Source organism: Dama dama, chromosome 1 (genome assembly GCF_033118175.1).
Source record: "Dama dama isolate Ldn47 chromosome 1, ASM3311817v1, whole genome shotgun sequence".
Lineage (NCBI taxonomy): Eukaryota > Metazoa > Chordata > Mammalia > Artiodactyla > Cervidae > Dama > Dama dama.
The window spans coordinates 38288332-38306256 of NC_083681.1; the positions used below are offsets into that span (position 1 = coordinate 38288332).

The 17925-nt window shown below is 41.6% G+C and overlaps 1 pseudogene; it reads left to right on the forward strand.

The window, feature by feature from the left end:
* The first annotated feature begins 14232 nt into the window (after positions 1–14232).
* LOC133059707 (calcitonin receptor-stimulating peptide 2-like) lies at positions 14233–17594 on the forward strand (annotated as a pseudogene).
* The last annotated feature ends 331 nt before the right edge of the window (positions 17595–17925 follow it).

The window sequence follows — 17925 nt, forward strand, 5'->3', positions numbered from 1 at the left end:
TAAACCAGACAAAGCTAAGATGAAGAAACCAAGAAAATAGCCTCAGGATAACCTGAAATAGGCATCACAACATTTCATTACTGCCATCCTGACCATTACTGAATTCTTATTCAATGTCTATAGGCTCCTCACTCATACCCAGATCTAATTTGTGTGGCTAATCTCTGTTTTTCTCCTGAGCACATCAGTTGAAGCTGTTGCTGTAAAAGACCATGAAATAGCTGATCACTACTCATAGATGTTCACTTGGTATCTATTTACTCTGTGTGTGTAAATGTGTGTGTAAGTGTGTAGTTGCTCAGTCGTGTCCGACTCTTTGTGACCCTGTGGACTTTAGCCCACCAGGCTCCTCTGTCCATGGGATTCTCCAGGCAAGAATACTGGAGTGGGTTGCCATTTCCTTCTCCAGGGGATCTTCCCGACCCAGGGATTGAACCTGGGTGTCCTGCATCACAGGCAAATGCTTTACCCTCTGAGTCACCAGGGAAGCCCACAGATCAGACAAGGACTGTTTCTGTTCACCAGTACAGATTAATGCAGTAAATGTACAAAAAGAGGCTTTTCATAATTCTTGATAAATATATAAGAAATATATAACATGTTTAAATATATAAAATGTACATTATATAAAGTAAATATATATAATAAATTTACAGATTTGCACTAGTGTTTTCAGGTAGGCCTGTTGATCCCATCCCATTCTACTAAGCATGGTTTTTGCTGTTTTGTTTTTCTTTTATTGTGTATTTTACCACACACCAAATGAAAATGGGAGTGGGCAGACTGTTGCAAAATACATTTACAGTGAAACCAGCAAGATGTGATAGTTGACAACCTGATGAACAGAAATGAAATAAAATACCTACAGTATTATATTAATTTTAAACCACAAAAAAGAGAGATAATGTGATATCAACTAGTTCAAGGCTACTGGCCTTTTGTATCTTCTTCTTTGTTGTTTTTTTTTTTTTTTTTTTTAATATTTATTTATTTAGCTGCACTGGGTCTTAGTTGCAATATGTGGGATCTTTAGTTGAGGAATGTAGGATCTGTTCCCTGACCAGGGATCAAACTCAGGCTCCCTGCATTTGAGAGCACAGAGTCTTAGGCACTGGATCACCAGGGAAGTTCTGGTTCTTCATGTGTTATAGATGCTGAGAGTGAACAGTATTAATGTCCAGTATGTTATGTTCTTATGGTGTCAATGAAATCAAGAAAGTATTAAAACTAAATTCATTATATTCTTTTAAGAATGAAGAGGAGAACTGTTTGCAGATGACATGATTCTCTACACAGAAAACCCTAAAGACACAACCAGAAAATTACTAGAGCTAATCAATCAATGAATATAGTTAAAGTTACAGGATATAAAATTAACACACAGAAATCCTTTGCATTCCTATACACTAACAATGAGAAAACAGAAAGAGAAATTAAGGAAACAATTCCGTTCACCATTGCAACAAAAAGAATAAAATACTTAGGAATAAATCTACCTAAAGATTTATATATTAAAAAGACCTATATATAGAAAACTATAAAACATTGATGAAAGAAATCAAAGAGGACACAAATAGATGGAGAAATATACCATGTTCAAGGATTGGAAGAATCAGTATAGTGAAAAGGAGTATACTACCCAAAGCAATCTATAGATTCAATGCAATCCCTATCAAGCTACCAGTGGTATTTTTCAGAGAACTAGAACAAATAATTTCATAACTTGTGTGGAAATACCAAAAACCTTGAATAGCCAAAGCAATCTTGAGAAAGAAGAATGGAACTGAAGGAATCAACCTACCTGACTTCAGACTATATGACAAAGCTACAGTCATCAAGACAATATGGTGCTGGCACAAAGACAGACATATAGATCAATGGAACAAAATAGAAAGCCCAGAGATAAATCCACGCACCTATGGGACACCTTATCTTTGACAAAGGAGGCAAGAATATACAATGGAGAAAAGACAATCTCTTTAACAAGTGGTGTTGGGAAAAGAATGAAACTAGAACACTTTCTAACATCATACACAAAAGTAAACTCAAAATGGATTAAAGATCTAAATGTAAGACCAGAAACTATAAAACTCCTAGAGGAAAACATAGGCAAAACACTCTCTGACATAAATCACAGCAGGATCCTCTATGACCCACCTCCCAGAGTAACAGAAATAAAAGCAAAAATAAACAAATGGGACCTAATTAAACTCAAAAGCTTTTGCACAATGAAGGAAACTATAAGCAAGGTGAAAAGACAGCCTTCAGAATGGGAGAAAATAATAGCAAATGAAGCAACTGAAAAAGAATTTATCTCAAAAATATACAAGCAGCTCATGAAGCTCAATTCCAAAAAAAAAAAAATGACCCGATCAAAAAATGGGCCAAAGAACTAAACAGTCATTTCTCCAAAGAAGACATGCAGATGGCTAACACATGAAAAGATGTTCAACATCACTCATTATCAGAGAAATGCAAATTAAAACCACAATGAGGTACCATCTCACACTGGTCAGAATGGCTGCTATCAAAAAGTCTACAAACAATAAATCCTGGAGAGGGTGTGGAGATTCCTTTAAAAAGTGGAAATAGAACTCCCATATGACATATGGATATGGGAGTTGGACTATAAAGAAAGCTGAGTGCCAAACAATTGATGCTTCTGAACTGTGGTGTTGGAGAAGACTCTTGAGAGTCCCTAGGACTGCAAGGAGATCAAACCAGTTAATCCTAAAGGAAATCAGTCCTGAATATTCATTGGAAGGACTGATGCTGAAGCTGAAACTCCAATTCTTTGGTCACCTGATGTGAAGAGCTGACTCATTAGAAAAGATCCTGATGCTGGGAAAGATTGAAGACAGGAGCAGAAGGGGACAACTGAGAATGAGATAGTTGGGTGGCATCACTGACCTGATGGACATGTGTTTGAGTAAGCTCTGGGAGTTGGTGATGGACAGGGAAGTCTGGAGTGCTGCAGTCCATGGGGTCACAAAGAGTCAGCCACGACTGAGTGAAGGAAGTGAACTGAAGATACCAAAGACTTACTTTTCCCAATCCCAGGTGACTCTAGTTACAGAGTAAATCCCCTTGTAGGCACCTCATGGTTCTCTGACAATGTTCAAAAAGGAGTCATCAGTGTTAGGACCTTTGTAGTACACTGGGAAGATTCCTATTTCTATTCCTCTTCTCCATGGAGCATTGTTCTCAGCCTGGGAGAAGAGGGATATTCTTTATCTGGTAAGTCTGAGCTAAGGGGAAATTTTAATCATCTAAGAAGAACCCATCCAGAGTAATTCCTTGACATGACAAGTTGAGTCTATCCACCTCTCAGAGTGACCAGCCTGGTCCTCCTCAACCATGCTCATTTCTTTCCCTGGAAGCTGAACTGACCCTAAAAACAACCTTTTGATTTCCAAAGGAATCTCTCCTGGTGCTTACAGCAAGAAGGAGCCTGGAGGTTGGAAGGAGGCAGCCTGTGGAGGTTCGAAAAAGCAGTCTCCAGGCAAGTCTGGACAATGAAACCTGGCGTGCTGGAGTCTATGGGGTAGCAAAGAGGTGGGCACAGCTGAGGAACTGAACAACAGGGTTAGAACTCCCCCAACCGCAGAAGTCCACACCCTAATCCTTGGAAATGCAAATATATTATTTTACATGGCAAGTTCAGTTCAGTTCAGTTGCTCAGTCATGTCCAACTCTGTGACCCCATGGGCTGCAGCACACCAGAACTCCCTGTCCATCACCAACCCCTGGAGCTTACTCACACTCACGTCCATTGAGTCGGTGGTGCCATCCAACCATCTCATCCTCTGTCATCCCCTTCTCCTCCTGCCTTCAATCTTTCCCAGTATCAGGGTCTTTTCAAATAAGTCAGTTCTTTGCATCAGGTGGCCAAAGTATTGGAGATTCAGCTTCAGCATCAGTCCTTCCAATGAATATCCAGAACTGATTTCCTTTAGGATGGACTGGTTGGATCTCCTTGAAGTTCTTTACATGGGAAAAGAGACTCTGAAGATGTAATTAAACTAAGGACTTTGAGATGGGGAGATTATCCTGGATTTATCCAGGTGAGTTCAATAAAATCACAAGACTCCTTCCAAGTAGAAGAAGGAAGCAGAAGAGGAGGCTGGGGTGAGGCGATAGGAGGACTCAACTTGCCAATACTGAAAACGGAGGAAGGTTCTGAAAATGGAGGAAGGGGGCCTTGAGCCAAGGAACTACTGGCCACTAGAAACAGGAATGGAAAGGAAATTAATTCTTCTCTAGACCCTCCAGAAAGGACCCAAGCCTGCCAAGAATTTTGCACATTGAGCACAATGTTGAACCTGAGACTTCTAACCACGACATGTAAGTTAATAAACTTGTATTGAGTTATGCCACTAGAGTAGTGATAATTTGCTATAGCAGCAATATGGAATGAGTACTAATTCCCTGGGCTTCCCAGGTGGCTCGGTGGTAAAGAACCCACCTGCCAATGCAGGAGACATAAGAGACATTCCATCCCTTAGTCAGGAATATCCCCTGGAGGAAGGCATGGCAACCCACTCCAGTATTCTTGCCTCAAGGATCTCATAGACAGAGGAGCCTGCGGGGGTTACAGTCCATAGGGTCACAAAGAGTTGGACACTACTGAAAGGTTTTAGCATGCACGCACTAATTCCCCATCTTTTATTGTTCTTTAATTATTTCATTTGTGTGAGTCTTACTTCCCTAGGAGGTCATAATCATTCTTAGGAGATTGGTCTTATTCATTTCCTCTTTCTTTTTCAGGTTCAATTAGATATAAGCTTTAGGCTCTAGGTGAACTCACCAAGCAGTCACATTACAAAACTTCTGCTGACAACTTGCAGAAAGCATGGCATCCAGGCAAGCACTAAGAGTTGTAGACCCATTTTTATTAAGAAGAGAAAGATCTGGTGCTGCCAGTCCAGGTGGCAAGCTCTCTCTCCTCTGTCAGAGGGCACTGTTACATATTTTACGGTCAAAAATACAAGCGCTAAATATCACTCCACCTTTTCCTCCTATTTTGAAAATTCTCCCTCTTCATGCTTAGTAACATTTTACAGAAATATATCATACCTAAGCATATAGACATAACATATTTAACTATACATCATTGAATATACCATTGCTATTTTTATTGTGAACAAATTGTTATCTGTTGGATTAACTAAGTATAGGGAAAATAAATTGATCTGATACTTGATACCTATTCATGTTGTTTTATCACCTTTTTAATTTTTGGATGGCTGAACATGATGTACCAGGTCAAAGGAAATGCCAGAAATAGACCATTATGTGGTAGTGAGGTGTGGGGGCGTGGAATGATTTCCATAGCCCTATAATTAGGTCTCAGCAGTTTAGTGAGACTATTCCTCCAAATTGTGAGCTTCACAGGTGTTTTTCCATTTTTATACTTCCCCACATAGGTGAGAGAGGTGGCTAGAGGCTGGAGTTGGTCATTTCCCTACTCCCACCTGAAAGCTTAGGAATGAAGTTAATTGGGAATTTCCCTTCCCCCAGGTCACTTAGGCTCTGATAATACCTCAGCAAAGTTAGGCTCTGATTAACTTAATAAGGGCAGACCTTATTAAGTAAAAACAGAATGCTCTGGTTCATTTCAAAAGGGTTCCTTTTCTCCTTCCCAGGTTGAAAGCACAAAGGAATTTTTCTCCGATATTTACTGTGAGAACCTAGTTGAGCTACTGGGGTTAAATTGCAGACAGTGGCAGCTTAGGAAGGTGGGTTTTTAAGTTTCAGAAGTTGCCCACACTGAGCCTCCTGAAATTTGTCGTTACAGTTCAGGTTTTCCTGCTCTGTCTGGGGCTGGTTTCAGGTGAGTTTGGCCTTGTGAGTGTCTGCTCTGGGAAGCTATTACTCCCTGCATTCACCAGTCTCCCTAGTCTTGAGGGCAGAAATTTTCCCATTCAGTCCTTATCTCTCTTAGGGCTCCTAGAAGAACTGTTGATTTTTTTTATTCTATTCAACTTTTTATTTGTTATTGTGATTTCTAAATTCCTTGTAAATGGAACCCTGTACAATCAATGTTCAATTAAAATTCTCTGGTTAATTTGACAGTTCTGAATTTCCCCTAGACTGAAAAGAATGAATTTGTGTTGTTGTTGCTACTACTCTGAAGTTGTTATTGTTGGGGTTTTGTTGTTGTTGCTGGTGGTGACTCTATATCATATACAAATTATATAGAATGAAAGGAATAACCTAGAGGAGAACTTCAGGAAAACATTCTTTGACATGAATTGTAGCAATATTTTCTTAGATCTGTGTCCCAAGGCAAAAGAAATGAAAGCAAAAATAAACAAATAGGACCTAATCAAATTTAAAAACTCTTGCATAGCAAAGGAGACCATCAACAAAACTAAAAGACAGCCTACCGAAGCGGGGGTAAATATTTACAACAATGTAACTGACAGGGTGTCAATATCAAAGATATACAAATAGCACATACAGCTCAATATCAAAAAAGCAAATGGCCCAATCAAAAAATGGGCAGAGAATATGAATATACATTTTTCCAAAGAGGACATACAGATGGCCAATAGGCATAAGAAAGGATATGTGGTAGGAATCACTTCACACTAGTCAGAATGGCTATTATCAAAGTCTACAAATAATAATTGGTGGAAAGGGTGTGGAGAACAGGGAACCCTCCTACACTGTTGATGAGAATATAAACTGGTGCAACAAGTATGGAGAGAAGTATGTAGGTTTCTTAAAAAATTAAAATAGAGATACCATATGATCCAGAGATACCATATGCTCTCCTGGGCATAATCTGGAGAAAAGTATAATTCAGAAACATACATGCACCCCAATGTTCAACAGCAGTACTGTTTATAATAGCTAAGTCATGAAAACAACCTAAATATTCCTCAGCAGATGAATGGATAAAAATGTGGTACATATATACAGTGGAATATTACTGACCCATAAAAAAGAATGAATTAATGCCATTTGCAGCAACATGGATGGACCTAGAAATCATCACACTAAGTGAAGTAAGTCAGAAAGAAAAAGACAAATACCATATGATGTCACTTATATGTGGAATCTAAAATATGACACAAATGAACTTATCTATGAAACAGAAACAGACTCACAGACATAGAGAAAAGATTTGTGGTTGTCAAGGGGGAGGGATGGGTTGGGAGTTTGCGATTAGCAGATACTATTATATATAGAATGAATAAACAACAAGCTTCTACCGTATAGCACAGGAGACTATATTCAATGTCCAGTGATTAAAACAATGGAAAAGGATATGACAAAGGATGTATATATGTATATACCTGAAGAACTGTGCTGTACAGTAGAAATGAACACAGCATTGTAAATCAGCTATACACAGGTAAAATAAGTTTCTTTAAAAAATGTGTATATAGTGGAAAATTACTCAGCTATAAAGAGAATAAAATAATACCATTTGCAGCAACACGGATGGACCTGTAGATTATCATTTTAAATGAACTAAGTCAGACATAGATAAAGACAAATATCATGTGAAATCACTTACATGTGAGATCTAAAAAAAGATACAAATAAACTTATTTACAAAACTGAAATAGATTCACAGACATAGAAAACAAACTTATGTTTACTAAAGGGGGAAGGAGAGGAAGGGTAAGTTGTGCGTTGGGAATTACATATACACACTATTATATATAAAACAGATAAACAACAATGACTTACTGTATGGCACAGGGAACTATATTCAATATCTTATAATAACCTATAATGAAAAGAATCTGAAAGAATATATATATATATAACTCAATCACTTTGCTGTACACCTGAAATTAATAAAACTTTGTAAATCAACTACACTTCAACAAAAAAAAGCAAAAACAAAAGCCCTCAGAAACAAGAAAAAAATTTTAAAAGACACATGCATCCCAATGTTCATAGCAGCACTATTTACAGCAGCCAAGACATAAAAACAACCAAAGTGCCCATCAGATGATTGACTTAAGAAGATGTGGCACATATATACAATGGATTATTACTCAGCAAAAAAAGAGAATGAAATTCTGCCATTGGCAGCAACATGGATGACTGTAAAGAATATTATGCATAGTGAAAAGAGTCAGAGAAAGACAAATATCACATGATATCACTTATATGTGAAATCTAAAATATAATACAAATGAATCTGTATACAAAACAGAAGCAAACGCACATAGAAAACAAGTTTATGGTTACCGAAAGGGAGAGGGAATTAGGGAGTGGCAAATTAAGAGTAATAGATAAAAACTATATAAAATAGAAAAGAAACAGGATTTTCTGTATAGCACAAGGAATTATACCCTGTAATTATATCCTGTAATAACATATAATGGAATATAATCAGGAAAAAAAAAAACCTGAATCATTATGCTGTATGCCTGAAACTAATATAGTATTGTAAATCAACTATACTTCAACTTAAAGAATAAAAGGCATAAGCCTTTAGGAGTCACCTTTTATTTGTTTATTCTTATTTTTTTTCATATTCATTTATTTGGCTGTGTCGGATCTTGGTTGCGTCATACAGAATCTTTCCTTAAGGTGCATGGACTCTCTAGTTGCAGCGCTCAGGCATAGTTGCTCCAAGGCATATGGGATCTTAGTTCCCTTGATCAGGGATCAAACCTGCCTCCCCTGCATTACAAGGCAGATTTTTAAACTCTGGAACCACTAAGGAAGTCCCTAGGTGTAACCTTTGTAACTTTAAGATAATGAGAGGCATCTTTTTCTGCACTCCACTTACCAAGGACAGCAAGTCAGGACCTCAGACCTTCCAAGAGGGCTTAGAGTAGTAGTTCAAACAGAGAGATCCAGAAACATGTTGGGCAGATAGGAGGGTGGAGATGCTGCATAACTGGGTGTTATACAGCATGCTAATTCTTGAGAGTAGGTGCAGGCTTCATAGACATGGGTCATAACCGTCCAGGTATATGCATGTTTGGGGTGCAACGGAGAGTGAATGCCACATGGATCCCTCTGTGTGCCAGTGTAATTTTGCCAGTACCTGTGGTTTAGAAGGAGGCACGTGTTTGGAGACAATATTGAGTTCATGTGTGTGGAAAAGTATGACTGGAAACATGAGGATTAGGTTCCGCAGTAAGTCTTCAACACCGTCAAGACTGCAGCCAGCAAAAAATGTTCCTTTTTGTATATTCCATCATGTAAACAAAAAGAGTTTACAAATTTGTGAAAGTGAAACCATGCTTTGATATGAAAGAAGATATCATAAGAGAAGCTAGCAAATATTTATAGACAAATGAAAATGAAGAATACAGCATGCAAAAAGTTATAGGATGCTATGAAAGCAATGCTAAAGAGGAAATCATAGCTTCAAATGCCTAATTAAAAAACAAGAAATATCTCAAATCAACATTCTAACTTAACAACCTAAGAAACTAAAAAACAAAGTACAAATTAAATGCAAAGACATCAGAAAAAAGGAAGTAATAAAGATTGTAAGGGTAAGGGTTATTTGCTCAGTTGAGTCCAACTCTGTGACTCCATGGACTGTAGAACACCAGGCTCCTCTGGCCATGGGATTCTCCAGGCAAGAATACTAGAGTAGGTTGCCATTCCCTTCTCCAGGGACTCTTCCCAACCCAGGGTCTCCCACTTTGCAGGCAGATTCTTTATCTGAGCCACCAGAGAGCAGGGTAAATGAAATAGAGGGAGAAAAAACAGTAGAGAAAATCAAAGAATCTATAACTGGTTCTTCAAAAACATTAACAAAATTGACAATGTTTTACCTAGTAGCCTAATTAAAAAAGAGAAGACACATATTACTTAATCAGAAATGGTAGGGGGACATTACTACCAATTTAAAACAAATTAAATCCATGGCTGATTCATATCAATGTATTACAAAACCCACTGGAAAAAAATAATAATAATAATAAAAAAAAAAAATTAAAAAAAAAAAAAAAAGAAAAATAATTAGTGACTATTTTACATTTTGATATTAAATCCAGTGTGAAAAAAAAAAACAAATTAAAAAAATAAAATAGTATTGTGAATAACCACATGCCAAAAAAATTGGATAACCTAGGTAAAATGGACAAATTCCTAGAAACATAAAACCTACCAAAATTAAATCAAGAGGAAATGGAAAACCCAAGGGAATTCCCTAGCAGTCCAGTGGTTCAGACTCCACAAAGCAAAAACTACTTTTGCTTCAAAGGGCATGAGTGGGGAATTAAGACCCTGCAAGTCATGCCACAGGCTTCTCAGGTGGTGCTGAAAAGTTAAGTAAAAGTGTTAGTCGCTCAATCATGTCTGACTGTGAGACCACGTGGACCACAGCCTGTCAGGCTCCTCTGTCCATGGAATTTTCCAGGCAAGAATACTGGAATGAGTTGCCATTCCTTTCTCCAGGGGATCTTCATGACCCAGGGATCGAACCTGGGTCTCCAGCATGGCAAGCCAATTCTTTACGTCTGAGCCACAGGCAGCACTAATGGTAAAGAATCTGCCTGCTAATGCAGGAGACACAAGAGAGGCAGCTTCAATCCCTGGGTCAGGAAGGTCCCCTGGAGTGGGAAATAACAGTTCAGTTCAGTCGCTCAGTCATGTCCAACTCTTTGTGACCCCATGGACTGCAGCACACCAGCCTTCCCTGTCCATCACCAACTCCCAGAGCTTACTCAAACTCATGTCCATTGGCTGGATGCCACCCAACCATCTCATCCTCTGTCATCCCCTTATCCTCCCACCTTCAATCTTTGCCAGCATCAGGGTCTTTTCAAAGGAGTCAGTTCTTCATATCAGATGGCCAAAGTATTGGAGTTTCAGCTTCAGCATCAGTCCTTCCAATGAATATTCAGATCTGATTTCCTTTAGGATTAACTGGTTTCATCTCTTTGCAGTCCACGGGACTCTCAAGAGTCTTCTCCAACACCACAGTTCAAAAGCATCAGTTCTTCGGTGCTCAGCTTTCTTTATAGACCAACTGTTGCATCCATACGTGGCTACTGAAAAAACCATAGCTTTGACTAGACAGACCTTTGTTGGCCAAGTAATGTCTCTGCTGTTTACTATGCTGTCTAGGCTGGTTATAGCTTTTCTTCCAAGGAGCAAGTGTCTTTTAACCTCATGGCTGCAATTACCATCTGTAGTGATTTTGGAGCCCCAAAATATAGTCTTTCACTGGTTCCATTGTTTCCCCATCTATTTGCCATGAAGCGATGGGACCAGATGCCATGATCTTAGTTTTCTGAATGTTGAGTTTTAAGCCAACTTTTTCTCTCTCCTCTTTCACTTTGATCAAGAAGTTCTTTAGTCCTTTGCTTTCTGCCATAAGGGTGGTGTCATCTGAGTATCTGAGGTTATTGGTATTTCTCCAGACAATCTTGATTCCAGCTTGTGCTTCATTCAGCCCAGCATTTCACATGATATATTCTGCATATAAGTTAAATAAGCAACAGTTAGAACTGGACATGGAACGACAGACTGGTTCCAAACTGGGAAAAGAGTACATCAAGGCTGTATATTGTCACCTGTTTTTTTAACTTATATGCAAGGAATAACAACCCACTCCAGTATTCTTGCCTGAAAATTTCCATGGGCAGAGGAGCTTGACAGGCTATATAGTCCATGGGACTACAGAGAGTCAGACACAACTGGGCAACTATACACACACACACACACACACACACACAAGCCACACCACATGGAAAAACAAGCAAAAAAAGAAAGAAAGAAAGAAAAGAAAACAAGAAAAAAATCCAAATGTACCTATAATTAGCACGGATTAAATCAGTAATCAAAAACCCTTCAGCAGTGAATTCCCTAGCAGTCCACTAGTTGGGATTCCACACTCTCACTGCCAAGATCCCAGTTTAATCCTTGGTCTATTATTCACTCACCTCAGTCATGTCGAACTCTTTGCGATGCCATGGATTGCAGCACGCCAGGCCTCCAAATCCTTCACTATCACTCAGAGCTTGCTCAAACTCATATCCATTGAATCCGTGATGCCATCCACCCATCTAATCCTCTACACCCTCTTCTCCTCCCGCCTTCAATCTTTCCCAGCATCAGGGTCTTTTCCAGTGAATCCACTCTTACCTGTAACTGGCAGAGCCCAGTTACATGCCACACAGTATCTGCATTGCCGCGATCTCCAATTTGGTCTTGAGCCCCTAAACCCCAACATTGTCTCATCCCCTGATTTCTGCTTCTAGACTTCAGGATGCGGCCCGCCATCCTGAACACTTCGATTGTACATTTTGCCTTTCCCGGACCTGTACCCCATTGCACTTGCGCACTTCCCACTAGTTACTCCGATCTCCGCGTCCCTTGCCGCCCGGTCCGAAGAGAGCCCATTTCAGGTAGCCAGTTTCCCTGCCCCAAGACTTTATTCCCTTGAATCAATGCCACTCCTCGGCTTAAGAAGCAGAAAATGGGGATAAGAGCAGCTTTGAGGTTCGATGTCCTGAGCCATGAGACCACGAACCTGCAAGGGGAAGAGATGTGCCGCGAGGCAGGCGTGTCGAATGGAACACTGAGGTTTCTTGACACTGAGGTCTGGGTGTGAACCTGTCACTCGGTCACTCATGTCTCGTTTCAGCTAGAATCAGTTCTCCTGGGATCTGTGCCCCACCACCCCACCCCCCCTCCCCCGCTCCGCAATGCCGCTGCAGTGCTTGCCGCGCTGGAGGGTCTCTACAGGCTGCATGGATCATGTGCTGTGCGCTCAGACCCAGCGATCCTGTGTACGGGGAGAAGCTTCTTTCTCTGCGTTTTACCTGCTGAGGACAAGTCAGGACCTCGGACCTTCCCGGAAGGCTTAGAGCAGTCGCTCCAACAGAGAGATCCAGAAACCTGTTGGCCAGGGTGTAGGAGGGTCGAGGTGCTTGGTAATCGGGTTTTACAGAGCACGTTTATTCCAGAGAGTCATGGACGCAGGACGTATTCCTGCTGCTGTGTGCTATGCGCTTCCTGCCGGACTGTGAGCATCACCTGGATGCCCCGGTGCACCAGGGTCATCTTGTGAGTGCCTGCGGTGAGGGAGCGCGCACATGTTTGGAGTCAGTGCTGAGTTTGTGGGTGTGTAAGGGTAGACAGAAGCCCGCATGGGATTACACTTCCGCAGGACTCTTCAGCACCATCAAGCTTGGCGGGCTTTCTAGCAGAGGACTGAATTGCAGTAGACTAGGGTATAGGGCTACCATCACAGGTCACTGGAACATCTTGGCAAACCGCAGCGGGAAGCTGGGCAAGTGGTTGGGGAAGGAGGGTGAGCATTAGGTGATGAATGGTGGGGGAGGAGGCGTGGGGCTAGAAGTCGGCTTGGAAGCTGGGAGGCATCTAAGCCTTGCACTTCCCTGCTCAGGCTCAGCGGGGCATCCAGCCCCTCCTTACCCAATGAAGGACCACCCAGCCTGACTCCAGGTAGCTGCGGAGGGTGTTGATTGGGAAAGTGTATCGAGATCCCACGGAATCTTCTATGAACTTCCCTGGAATCTTCTATGAACTTCCCTGGTAAGCTCTTCCAGATCCCTAACTGGGTGGAGAACAGGTACATGGTTAGTAAGATATCATTCCCTCAAGACTGGAATATGATTCCCATTTCAGAGATAAGTATGTTGAGACTTTACTAGTTTCTAGCCTGTGATCTTATTCCTGGCAAAGTTACATTTAGAACAGAGTTGAAATCTGTCAAAGTTCCTGGACTTCCATAGCTTTATCTCCACACTCCCTGCTCTCCTGTGCGTGCTTCCTGCTGCCTGAATCCGACTCCCCGCTTGGGCACAGAATCATCACCTCTGCTGCGCATTAACCCTGAAGCGCTCTATGATGGGGATCAAGGGGTGTCAGGATTCTCTGTAATGCTGGATTCTACTCTACAGGATAGCATGACTAGGAATGGAGTGGGACGCGCACCTGTTCAAAAACCTTCAAACGGAACAGGCAAAATTAACCGTGACGTCAAATTGTCCTCAAATTCCGACTTATTTTTCCTGTTTCTCATTCGCCCCCACCAACCCCCCTCTGTGTCCCCCTCCCACGCCCGCCATCAATGACCTCAATGCAAAAACAAGTGGGGTGGTACTTCTGGATGCTCCATGTTCTGGACGCAAGTGGTGACACAATCCTTCTGGGGCTCACATCCTTCCCCTCATTGGTTGCCCGGAGCTCCTGGAACCCCCCTAGACTCACAGCAGCGGGAATAAAAGCAGCTGCTCGCGCTGGGAGGATTCAGAGGCATTCAAGTGTCTTCGCCACTTCTGCCAGAGTGCCATCGCCTGCCACCAAAGCTACTGCTGCTGCTCCTTCCTCTGCTCCCAGCCACCTGGTGCCGGCTGTCAGGTAAGCCCGGAGATGACTGCTTAGCTGGGATTCTATTTTTCTTTCTCCCCTTGCTTCCCTCTCTCTCTCCAGTACTTTTTCTTAGCGGATCTCTTCCTGTCTCAACGGCTCTGTCCACTCCTGTCCAGGTCTCTTCACACACACTGAGTTACTCTGCAAGACTCCTTCCACAGGTAACCCTGAATGGTCTCAGTTTGCAAACTCCCTTCTTCACTCTCCTCATGCCCAGGCTGGCTCCAGCCTCTTTCTTGCGGCTCATGTGCTTAGGTCAGTCTGGGAGGCTGAAGTTCCCCCGGGCATGGCAGGCTGATCCTAATGCAGGAATACCTTTATGAAGCCAGTGCTGTCACGGGTCACATCTCATATCCAGTGGACCAAGGGAAATGGGTTTCGAATCCAGGACAGTGTAGGCAGGTGGGAAACAGGGACAGGTAGCTGTTAAACAGAAGCCCTCATTTGTGGGTTCTGGGAATTTTTTTTTTTGCCAGTTTAATCCCTGGGTCCCAATTTGAGGCTTCCAGATTGACTCTTACTGGTCATATTTATCAATGTGTGGAATAGCTGAGCATTGGAATTTGGTCCTTCAGTTTCTTGGGGATTCCAACAGCAGAAATTTGTCCTTGGGAACCTCCTTCCCCCACCGTGTGTAGTAAAAGCCCCACACCAGCAGGACAGCTCTGGGTTGTACAAGCGGGAACTGGTGGTCACAGGTACTCCCAGTCTGTCCTGGAGTTGGAGGACAGACTGGGAGTCTGTAAGGTGCTGGTAGGGGCCTATAGACCAACATCTTTTCACTCAATTTCCTGCCAGGTTTCTTTGCTAAACCAAGCATTTTACAGGCTTACTGGATCATCTAGTGGTTTATTTAGATATTGAGGATACGATGGTGAAATGGAGTGAAATGACCAGCCTGAAACCAAGACAAGTGGGAGTTAGATGCATAGGCTGGAGCAGAGACCAGGTCTGTGGGTTCACGGAATTTAGACCTGCTACAGGTGGTGACGTTCTTCCCTTGCAGAGAGGTGTCATGGGGTCCTGGAAGCTCCCCCTCTTCCTGGTCCTCAGCATCCTGATCATCCACCAGGCAGGCATGCTCCAGGCAGCACCATTCAGGTAAGACAGCCCTTCCTGGAGCCCTGTCACTTCCCACAGCCCCTGAAATTATACAATTCTATGTTCTCAGTTGTGCTGTGCCGACTCTGGCTCTTATGAGGGGGTGGTAATGTATGAATGTAAACATGTAGATAAGTTTATCATAAATTTTTTATGAGACAAAGATGTATAGCACACAGTTTACAGATAGACATAACATGATATTCCTTGCAAATTTCATATACTGTGAAACTCATAGCATTCTTTTGTTGATTTTTACCAGACATTTTTATCTTTAGGAAACCTAGTTACTAGTTTAACCATAATTTGAGCAATGAATTGCATCCTAATTTGCTAATTGCTTTGCCAATAAATGTTATTAAATCTGATATATAAAATCTGATATATATTTTATCTAATTTCTCACCTTCATTCAAATTAGAGTGAAATCATTTTCAGATTTAAATAATTTCATTAATAATGGCTATATTTTATACTAAGCTCATAAAATTCCTGAAAATCTACACCATTACCTTTCACAAGTGTATATGATTCACTTGGACCAAGCCACTTCTCTAGGTCACACCAAATCCTAAATCCTGGTGAATCAGCAATTTTGGATGAACAATGGCCAATGCCCTGTCCATTGAGAGCTGGTTTAGTCACATTTGCAGGCGAAGTCCCAGAATCCAAGAAACTTTGTTGCTTATCCTAAGATGAGGATTTTCAGGGAGTCGGAGCACCGTTGCTCTTGTTTCTCCTCCCCAGGTTGGTCTGGAAAAATGGCTTTGTACCAGCTACACTCACTGAGGAGGAATCGTACTTACTGCTGGCCACAATAGTGAAATATTACGTGCAGAAGAAGGCCAGTGAGCTGGAGTATGAGACTGAGGACTTCGGGTAAATCTGTGTATCCCTCTCAGAACATGGCTTACCTTCTCCATTGGCATACCAGGAAGACATATCCTTAAGCATGAGATTGGGGGACTTCCCTGGTGGTCTGTGCTTCTGATGCAGGGGGTGCCAGTTTGATCCCTGGTTGGGGAACTCATGTGTTGGTCGCATGTTGATCTCACATGTTGGCAAAAAAAAAAAAATTGAGATTGGGATAGTGCCATAAGTGTCTCTCTCACCTCATAAGCCTTGGATGATTTTTAATTTACACAGAAAAGACTGGCTATTACAGATCTATGTTCCAAGACCAGTAACCCGAGCCCCCTTTGTTTTAAAATACCCCTGGAAATGTCTACAGGGAGTGATTGTAGTATTTTCCCTAATGCTCTATGATTTTCTACTGTGATGATCATATTTAGCAGAAACATTTAAGGTTCACTGGTGCCTCTCAGAGTAGTAATTTTCCACTGATGGTACCATGGAGCAGCACCTGTCCTCAACCTCTCACTGACAGATCTTTTCATTTTTCTCCATCCTACAAATCAGCATCATTGCCCAGAAGAGAGCCAGTCACACCGCCACCTGCATGACCCATAAGATGGCAAGCTTCCTGGGCAGATCTGGGAGCAAGATTAAGAGGAACATCATGTCCACCAACGTGGCTCCAAAGCCTCTGGCCGGCACCAGAGGGATCTTCAGAACCAAGAAGTGAAATAACTCCAGGAAGAAGGTCACCACCCTAGTACTGTCACAGCTAGTGGTTGGGTATTATAGACATGCATGCCACATTCTAACCCTCTCTTGGCCTGTATCATAAAAAAATCCACAGCAGAGTTGCTGAGCCCAGTGTCTAGATATAGAACAGAGAGTCTCAATATCTGAAATCCCTCTAACTTGGGTTCATTTGTTTTCCAGTGTCTCCCGATGATACTGAGATCATCTGCCGGGAAACATAGATCCTATTCCTTTAAAACACTGTTCCAGACTTCCCTGGTAGTCCAGTAGTTAAGACTGCATACTTCCACTACAGGGGACAAAGCTTCAGGCCCTGGTTGGGGAACTAAGATCCCACATGCTTAAGATCCCACACTGCAACATGCCACACCATGGTGCAGAAAAAGCAAGCATACAAACAAAAACTGCTCCTTGCAGTTATAATTGTGATTATTCTAGTTTTTGAGTTTGAAAGGCAAAGACCCTACCCTTTGAGAATATTCCCTACAATGTCATCTGGATTCAGCGATAGACTTGGGTTCAAATACTGTGTCCTCTACTATGTCACCATGGGCCAAAACCCTCTATAAGCCTCAGTTTCCCCATTTAACTTGAAGGCAACAATACTAGCTACCTGTTAGCAGCTGAACTCTACTTCTTGTAATTTGCAGTGAAAGAAACTTGCAGAAAAAATAGCATGGAAGACACACATGTATGCATGCTTGTTGATGTTAAAAATGTTCTTTTCCTTGAAGTAAACTGAAGCTAAATGCAAAATAAAATCATCTGCAGTTACCTAGTGTGTATCTTTTTAATATTTGATTCTATGTTCAGTAAATACGATTCATGTTTCATTGGCTTATCTGGCAGAAAATTAGGGCCCTGTCAGCCAACTTTGCC